Here is an 8,916-nt window from a genome sequence, read left to right on the forward strand (position 1 = left end):
TACCTTTATAAAGGCCAGTTCTGTCTAACTCTGAGAATCCTATAAGCATTAGTGAGGATTTCTAATTGTCTCATCCATAGGAGCATGGCCAGAGAAAGGGCAGTTAGGTCAAAGAGTCCACCTTGAGTAAGGCTCAAGATACTCCTCATAGACACATTGAGATTATGGTAAGTAGGAATGCATTCAGAAGTAGTGGAGAGCAGATATACCTTTTCTTCCCCTCTTTTGAGGAATCAGAAAGTGTCAGGGTCCTACATTTAAAGGAAAATAGAGTGTAATTCTAACAATGGAATCCAAAAAAGAATGGCTGTAACAATCTAGTTCAAAAGAAGAAAGAAATGGTATGTATAATCATAGTGTACTATAAATGTCAATTTACACAATCATTGTTTTCTCCTTCAAACCTTCTTCTCTTAAAGTTCTTTCTCTCAGTTCATGGTTTCTTCTTTTGCTAACCACCTGAACTACAAACTTCAGAGTCATCTGTAAATCACCTCTGAATCCCACCATATCCATTTCTAGACTCAGAATGTCTCTCATTTCTGCTTTTATTATCACTGTCCTATGTCACTTCACCTATACCTGGATTATTACAATAGCCTGCCAATGGATCCCTGTCTCCACTTGCTTTGTCTCTATCCCAAGTTATCTTTAACATCCTGAACAGTTACCTTTCTAAAGTCAGTTATAATCATGGGTACCTCCTCACTCCAAACGCTTTTACCAGCTTTCTGGGTTTTTTTATTAATAAAGTCCAAATTTCTTAGCATAATGTTCAATGTCCCTCAGGAACTGAAAATACTCTATTCTTTGAAACTCACCCGTCATTTGTTCCTCATACACACCTCACACACAGCTAATGCTCAAGTCGAAACAGACCTCTCTCCTTTCCTTGATTGTATTATGGGCTTTCACACTTCTGGAACTTAGCACATTTCCTCCATCTTCGTCTATTCAAAATCTTGTTTCTCCTTTGAGGACTAATTCAAATGTCACCATCTCTAGGAACCCTTACTGGATTCTTAGGCAAAATAAATTGTCCTCTCCTCAGGGAACATATGACACTGTGTTTACCCCTTTTTACCATGTTTATCCCAATCTCACTTACATTCATTGCGGCAGAATTTTCCATCTCCTTCTAAAGGACAGAGACAGTAGTTAATCCCTCCAAAAATGATCCCGAGTACCCAGCATGGTGCCTTAAACAGCATAGGCATTTTATAAACATTTGTTACATTAAACTGACCAGTACACAAATTATGAATTTTCACTAAAAGTTGACTGGATGGAAGACCAAGCTGAGAATCATAATCAAGGACAACTCACAGGGAAGGAACGAATTTGAGTAAATGCTGCCCAGAGGCCCATGAATAAATCTTTTATAAATTAATACAGATGGCCTGATCCATTACTTATCAACATTTTTGTAATGGCACATACTTGTGAAGGGGTTGACTGTGATTGAGAACTGCCACTCTAACTAAATGGAGAAACTACCTCTTTTTCAGCAGTAGGAAGGTAAATGCTATATTTGAAAGAACTCAATCAGGGATTGACAGATAAACAACACAATAAAAAAACTGTATATACAAAATATAAAGATTATATATACCATATAGTTGCATATATATATATATATAGAGAGAGAGAGAGAGAGACAGGGTCTTGCTCTGTCACCTAGGCTGGAGTGCACTTGTGCAATGATAGCTTATTGCAGCCTCCAACACCTGGGCTCAAGCAATTGTCCCACCTCAGCCTCTCAAGTGTCTGGGACTACAGGTGTGCACTGCCATGTCCAGCTAAGTTTTTTTATTTTTTGTAGTGACAAGGTCTCGTTATGTTGCCCAGGCTGGTCTCAAATTCCTGACCTCAAGTGATCCTCCCACCACAGCCTCCCAAAGTGCTGGGATTACAGGCATGAACTATCACACCTGACCAGATATTATTATATATCTGAGAAACTATTTCATTTAAACTTGTCTACACACAGAGATATAATGATGTCTTAGTAAAATAAATATTTAGTTCACCTTTTTGCCATAATTCCAAAGGGGGAAAAAAAGCCAAAACCAAAACCACTTCTTTAGCCTTATTAGCATTAAGTAATCAAATTCCACTAGCCTGAGCAACATAACGAGACCCTGTGTCTACAAATAATTTTTTAAAAATAGAAGGGCATGGTGGCACTTGTCTGTGGTCCCAGTTACTTTGGAGGCTGAGGTGGGAGAATCTTTTGAGCCCAGGAGGTCGAGGTTGCACTGAGCCATGATTGTAGCACCACACTCCAGTCTGTGCAACAGGGTGAGATCCTGTCTCTAAAAACAATCAACAACAACTCCCTGTTACTCAGAAATCTGAGACAGACTCATTGCAGTTCTCCTCATTCTTACCTGGAATAAAAAGTGAACTTAAACTTCCAGAAGAAAAGCACAATTTTTCAAAATCTCCTCATACAAGTCTTGCCTCTCCCCTAAAACTTCTCTGAGTCAACTCTTCCTGAGATGAATCACATTAAGAAATGAATCTCTTAATTGTACCATATAAGCTAAACAGTAAGCCATGACCTCATCACCCTGGACGTAATAAAAGGGCAGAAACACTTGGTCATTTCAACAACATCTTAATTCCTGCACTGTTCTGGTTTATTATAAAGCAGGCCTGTGTGCAGGAAGACATTTTTTTAAAATGCTTTTATCTTCTTTTTGCATGTTAGCAGATCTCATGGTCTCTTTTCTTTGCAGATGGAAGCCTGAAATGTGCAAAAGCCAGGCAGGCAGACCAATGCATTTATTTGAGAAATAAAAAAAAAACCCAGTCATGAAAATGACACATGGATTCAAGATGAGCTAGAAGCAGAAGGACCTTAAACTACACAATTACTCCCCACAAGCTCAAGCCAGAATCAAACAAAAATCAGAAATAAACAAAACCTGGAGCTGAACAAATATCTGAATGCCACAGCCAGACTAAAGAAGAAACTGGTATAACTGGACTTGAGAAGAAACAGGGTAGAAGCACAATGCCACATCCCTTAGGTAGCGTATCATTTTCTGAGCCTTGATTTACCATGACATCCTTTGTGTGATGATTACTGGTAACATTCTCATTTTGCTAGAGGTAGCACTAGCAGGTCCAATCTATATGTGGATACTCTACAGAGTGCATCCCATATGGGCACAAATCTTTATCAACTCTATCTGGAATTGATGAGTAAGTGTCCCTAATATAATGGTCCAATGAATTATCTGAATAATTTTCTGAAAAAGTTAATCTCTCTGTATGGAAGAGAACGTACTTGTGTTAGTTCTACAAGTAATGCTAAATATAGATATTTAAACAAGAGTTAACACTTTAGCCTGTTAAAATCACAAAATGCATTTAACGTGTTTAGGAGGATGGAAATTGCCTCCAACATATCAGAGAGGCAGCAAAATCAACAATATTAGCTAATTCTATAGGCTCAAACACTGACCCAGAGTGAATATTCTTCCTTTGCATCAGTTCCTAGCCACATAGGTCTCTTCATTCCAAGTGGTTTTAGATGGTGCTATTGCTTGAAAACAGCTGTGAGCATGCTATTTTGCATTCCACTGTTTCTCACAGTCAGAGAGTCTCAATCAATGGGCCCTTCTGTCCTCAGTGTCCCAGTTAGGACTCCACCTTAAGACTAGGCTCACAGGAGAGAGTGGCAAAATGGAAAACTTACCTGGAAGCACATAGACCTGGGTTCAAAATTCACCCATAATATATTCCATAGAGCTGCATGGATCCCAAAATCTCAGTTTCACCACCTGTGAAAAGGGAATAAACATTTTTATTAGCGATCTGAGACCCAATAGCTAGAAGCAGTGATTTAGAAATGGAGCTAATTCTACAGGCAGACACTTTGATAAAGATTAGGCATATTTCTCATGAAAACTCTTCAGAAAGAGTGGACCAGATTGTCAGAAGTGACCAATTCTCAGAAAGATTCTGTTTCATAATCAAAATGAAATCCCTTTCTGTAACTGTCAACGTCGAACTTTAGTTTCATGATTGATGTGGGCTTTAAGTTGCTAATATTTAAAAAGGCACTTCATTGACTGTGGCACACACTTACATTTTCAGCAATCACATTTCTGCAAGAAAGATAGCACAGGAGGAAAAAACCTACTGTAAAAATCTTTTGTACACATACCTTGAAGAGCTCATTTCTAGGAATAGTCTGACACCTTTAGAAGATAAACAGTATTGTCTCAATCAATTACAAAGATTTTAAGGAAGACAATACCGCTAAACCCTATGCATTGGTGGAGTTATAATTTATTCATATATCATTTAAGAAAAGCATTGAACCAAATACTTTCCTTCCTTCCATGTATTCAACACTGAAAGGCAGCAAAAGGAAAAGGAGAAAGGAGGTCCAACTTCCCAGGATCCCCTTCCTGAAAAGAAATTTCCACTTTACTAAGTAGGAATGAGGAAAGGCGTGTGCATTTGCATAATTTCCAAGACATTTCTGGACTCCCTAAATAGGAAACAGTATATTTGGAATACTTAAACAAAAAAACCTTTGTACTTAATTTAACTACAAATTGGTTGGGTTTTCTAGAGAAGTGGAGGGATGCTAATGTGAGAAACAAAGATTAAATATTCAAGGCCATAATAATAATATATGAATTTAATGCTATTCTAGGATTTTTTCCATCCAATTTTAAGTACATAAAAATGATTTGCATATAAGGATTTGGGGACAGAAATAGTCTTGTTACTGTTTTCATGATTTACACAATATCCTTGAGCAGCCTTATTTTATCTTTGCTTCTGTGTTTGCTGACTTGTCGGTGTTTAGATCAAGTTTTAATATTTGCATCTTTAGCTCACCACACAAAGGCAACGAGCGGGTCCCGAGAGGTGAGGAACAGGGAGAGAGGAGTTGCAGGGCTTATCAGGTTATCCAAAAGGCCTTGTGCTCATCCTTTGTAAACAACAAGACATGTCAGCATCCGTGGCTGCTGTCATTGCTGACAGTCCTCTGAAGACCAGTAAGTGTTGAATTCTTTAAAGCCGGATTGTGCCCAGTGAGAGAAACGATGGTGTGAGATGAGGAGGACTTCGTGGTTATCTGAGTACCTTGGGAAAAGAGAGGAATTGAGGCTTTTCACTCAGCAACCTAATGAAAACTAGACAAATAGTCTTGCATTTAATATATAGTTTTCACCAATTCATGCTTCTTTTGTTAGGAACAATTCTAGCCTGTATAGGAAAAAAGACAGATATAAGGAAATAATTTCTCATTGACAAGGGAGCTTCAGGTAAAGCAATGCTTATGAAAGGACAAGAGACTAAGTTTACACTGGTAAATTTCCATTGCGCAACCATTTCATTACTTTAACTTCATAGACCCCAAAACTTTATGTGCTTGAACAAGTAATCAAATGCAAAGGATAGAACTAAATAATCCATCTGGGATAGCGAGGACTGTATATAAAACACAAAGAATAAAATACAAGTCTTTAAGGAATATGAATAAGAAATCGTGGCACAGAAGGGAAGACTTGAAAATAAGTTCCAAAAGCAGTATCTAGTGCTTTAAAGAATAATGAAATTTACATGCTCTGCTTTAAAATCCAAAAAGGTATATTTTGAACAAAGATACACTTGTATAAGTTAATAGGTTCAATAAAAATCCTAATCCATGTGATTCTTCATTATATCTAACCTCAAACTTTTAAAATCTATAAAATGAATATCAAATTCTTTTCATGGAGACTGATAGCATACGTTGAATTAGAGTAAATTCCACATTATAGTATGAAACACTCGTAACAGCAACTAGTAATATGCTATATTCAAGACTTCCTTTGTTATGACATTTAAGCTATGGATTTTGAGGTTAATAATGATTCAGGGGAGTAAATTCTTTTCCAGTGTTTCCATTTTCTTCTTCTTAGGATAACTTCCTAAAAGTATTTGCTCCATTAAATGATCTAAAATGTTTGAGAGGACAAAATGTCTTAGGCCTACTTGTAAAATATTAGGCTCCAAAACTTTGAAAAGGATCATCCTTCCAATATAAAAATCCATCCTTGAAATAAGGATTATGTATCTCTAAAACAAGGCCAGGACATAGCATTCCATTAATCTAACAATATAGTATTTAACTTGGATTTTTATTCGTTTCTATATCATAAACTCTATTTGATGATATAGAATAGAATCATAGATTAATCTTCCCAAGTTGGCTTTTTCTTTTTTTTAATCCTCTTCAATCTTCTTGACTGAAACTACCAGACCATTATCTTACACAGCTATAGGTTAAGCACAGGGCCTGGAAGTCTGTCTGAACCACAGATGCAGAGCACAATTTAGGAAAAAAAAATTGCAAATTTCTGGGAACTAAATAAAAAGTCACTCGTTTTCCTAATTTTTCTATGAGCAGAAAAGCAAAAGACCCATTGGCATGGCCCAGGCAGATACTACTGAGCAGCTTTCCAAAGAGCAAATGGTAAAAATAAAATAAAATGAAAAAGATTTGCCTGTCATGGGAGTTGGTCAATAAAATGCAACAGTGTTTATTACAACATTTAAAGTCTGTGATTAAGAACACCAAAAGGCCTAAACTAGAAAGGTTTTCAGCCTGTAATTTCCCTGCAGTCCTGGCCTGTACTTCCTTATGAGTTAGCTCAGCAGGGCTTTTTTTCCATGTCCATCATCAGCTTGTAATTATTGCCATTCTCAAAGCTATGCCAGATGGATCTTTAGAAGCAGGCATGCAGCTTGTTTATGAGAGAAAGAGCTGTAATATTACTCTACACAGAGACCTATCTGGTCCTACTCAAAGAGCGCTGCTCCTCCCTCCCTTCCTCCCCCAGATCTCCCCTACTACCATTCTCTCTGCCTTCCCTAGACAGCCTCTCATTTTCAGCTCCCTGTCCCAGCTGAATGGCCTGGTGACCAGCTGGGACCATGGGGGCCAAGAGATAGCTATATCTTAAAGCACATGGCCTAGTCATCACCTTTCACCATTCACATATGAAAATGTGGCGACACCCAGGGAAAAACAAACTGTGGACTCCTTCTCCTACATAATGTTGTGCAGAGGCTTATTTAAAACACCACAGCTGAGCATCTACCTTTAAGAATACAGATCTGCAGAGATGCCAAAATGATGCCTTCCATTTCGCTTTTCTGAAAATTCCTCATTGGCTAGAAGCGAGATTCCCAGCAAGATTCTCCCTTTGACTGGTAGGAAGGATAAACATTTGTAAGAAGGTTGAGGTCAAGGAGCTGTGCAAAGCAACACAGGGAAAGGCAAGAGCGCCTAAGCCAGGTTCATCTGGTGATAGGCCCTGGGGTGTTAGGTATCCCAGAGGGCCAAGCAGAGCTTCAATCAGCGGTTAATGAGGCAAGACCTGCAACAGATAGCCACTTTCAACTTACAAAAGCTTTTAGATGTCTCTGTTTACTTTGATCCATTTCAGTTAATTTGAGCTTGGTTAGGGTGCATTTTCCTTTTTTTTCTTTTTTCCTAGATAAATCCCCTGCTCCCACCCCACCCCCACCCCCACCCTCACCCTCACCCCCACCTCCACCTCCCAAACAATAGTATCATTTACCAACTTTATACTTAACAAGTTTTGAGGTCTTCTGTCAAGGTCGGCAACAATTATATAAAAAACAAGGAAAGAAGGACCTGTACCATAGTCTGACTCTAGGACGAAAATTTCAAAATCCCACCAGTGTAAGATAAGTGAAAAGGGTGGCGGGACAGGAAAGGCTGCATTTTGAAGGGAGATTTAAAGTTATTTGTTTCTGATTAGGTGAAGTACATGTTCTTTTATCCCTTGTTATTTTACTCATGTGATGACCAGAGAGCTTTGTTAAAATGTTTCAGAGCGGATAAAACTAATTTACTGGAATGTGAAATAATCTAGAAAGAAACTGAACCTGATGGTCACAGGCGGGGAAGGCACTTTAATAAACTGGCCGGAGTTTCCAGGCCCCGGGGCTGCGGCTGGGATTCCTGATTTGGGAAGCAGGGAAGACTCCTGCGTTAATGGATTTGCACGTGGGTCAGCCTGTTAATGGGGATGGGCTGGTGTAATGAACTTTTAATTAGGTCAGCTAGATGCTTGACCCCACTGTACTGTGTGCCTGCGCCTGGGGGTACCTCCCCACCCTCAGGAGCGGGATAAACGGTCCTGAGAGCCTTCCCAGCATGCCCCAGACAACGTCGATCCCGGCATGCTCCAGGCAGCTGCCTTCCCAGCCATGCCCCGCCGGCCTCTCCTGTGCCCTAGACCCGTTAGCCTCTTGCGGACACCCTTTTCTTAATTCCCTCCCCTCCTTCCCGTGTGTGCCATGTTCTACCAAAGCAGTTTTTCTTTTTAATTTTTTTTTTTTTTTTTTTTTTGAGACGGAGTCTCGCTCTGTCGCCCACGCTGGAGTGCAGTGGCGCGGTCTCGGCTCACTGCAACCTCTGCCTCCCTGGTTCAAGCGATTCTCCTGCCTCAGCCTCCCAAGTAGCTGGGACTGCTGGGACTACAGGTGCCCACCACTATGCCCGGCTGATTTTTGTATTTTCAGTAGAGATGGGGTTTCACCATATTGGCCACGCTGGTCTAGAACTCCTGACCTAGTGATCCGCCCGCCTCGGCCTCCCAAAGTGCTGGGATTACAGGCGTGAGCCACCACGCCCGCCAGTTTTTCTTAGTAAAAAATACATAAATACGTGTGTGTGTGTGTGTGTGTGTGTATGTGTGTATATATGTATATATTATTTGAGGCAAATTTGTATATTTATAAAGCCCCTGGGTCTTCTAGCTGGTAAAATTAATTTCACAAATACACATGGACAGGTTTGGTTTGACATATATATTCCTCAAAAATAAACTTTTCAAATGAACCATATTCCTATTCTCCACTCCCCACCCC

The 8,916-nt window shown here is 39.5% G+C and overlaps 1 long non-coding RNA gene across 2 annotated transcripts in view; it reads right to left on the minus strand.

The window, feature by feature from the left end:
- Positions 1-8,262, minus strand: part of LOC129049905 (uncharacterized) — a 147,827-nt gene extending 139,565 nt beyond the window's left edge. The window contains exons 1-4 of one of the 2 annotated variants that reach the window (XR_008513294.2): positions 7,615-8,262; positions 7,116-7,224; positions 4,864-5,112; positions 3,707-3,791 (exon numbers count right to left, since the gene is read on the minus strand). This is a non-coding gene — a long non-coding RNA (uncharacterized LOC129049905). Of the gene's footprint in view, positions 1-3,706; positions 3,792-4,863; positions 5,113-7,115; positions 7,406-7,614 lie in introns of those variants that run through there. The other variant, XR_008513292.2, reaches the window with a different exon arrangement.
- Positions 8,263-8,916: the final 654 nt, after the last annotated feature.

Source organism: Pongo abelii, chromosome 15 (assembly GCF_028885655.2).
Source record: "Pongo abelii isolate AG06213 chromosome 15, NHGRI_mPonAbe1-v2.0_pri, whole genome shotgun sequence".
In the NCBI taxonomy this organism is placed as follows: Eukaryota; Metazoa; Chordata; class Mammalia; order Primates; family Hominidae; genus Pongo; species Pongo abelii.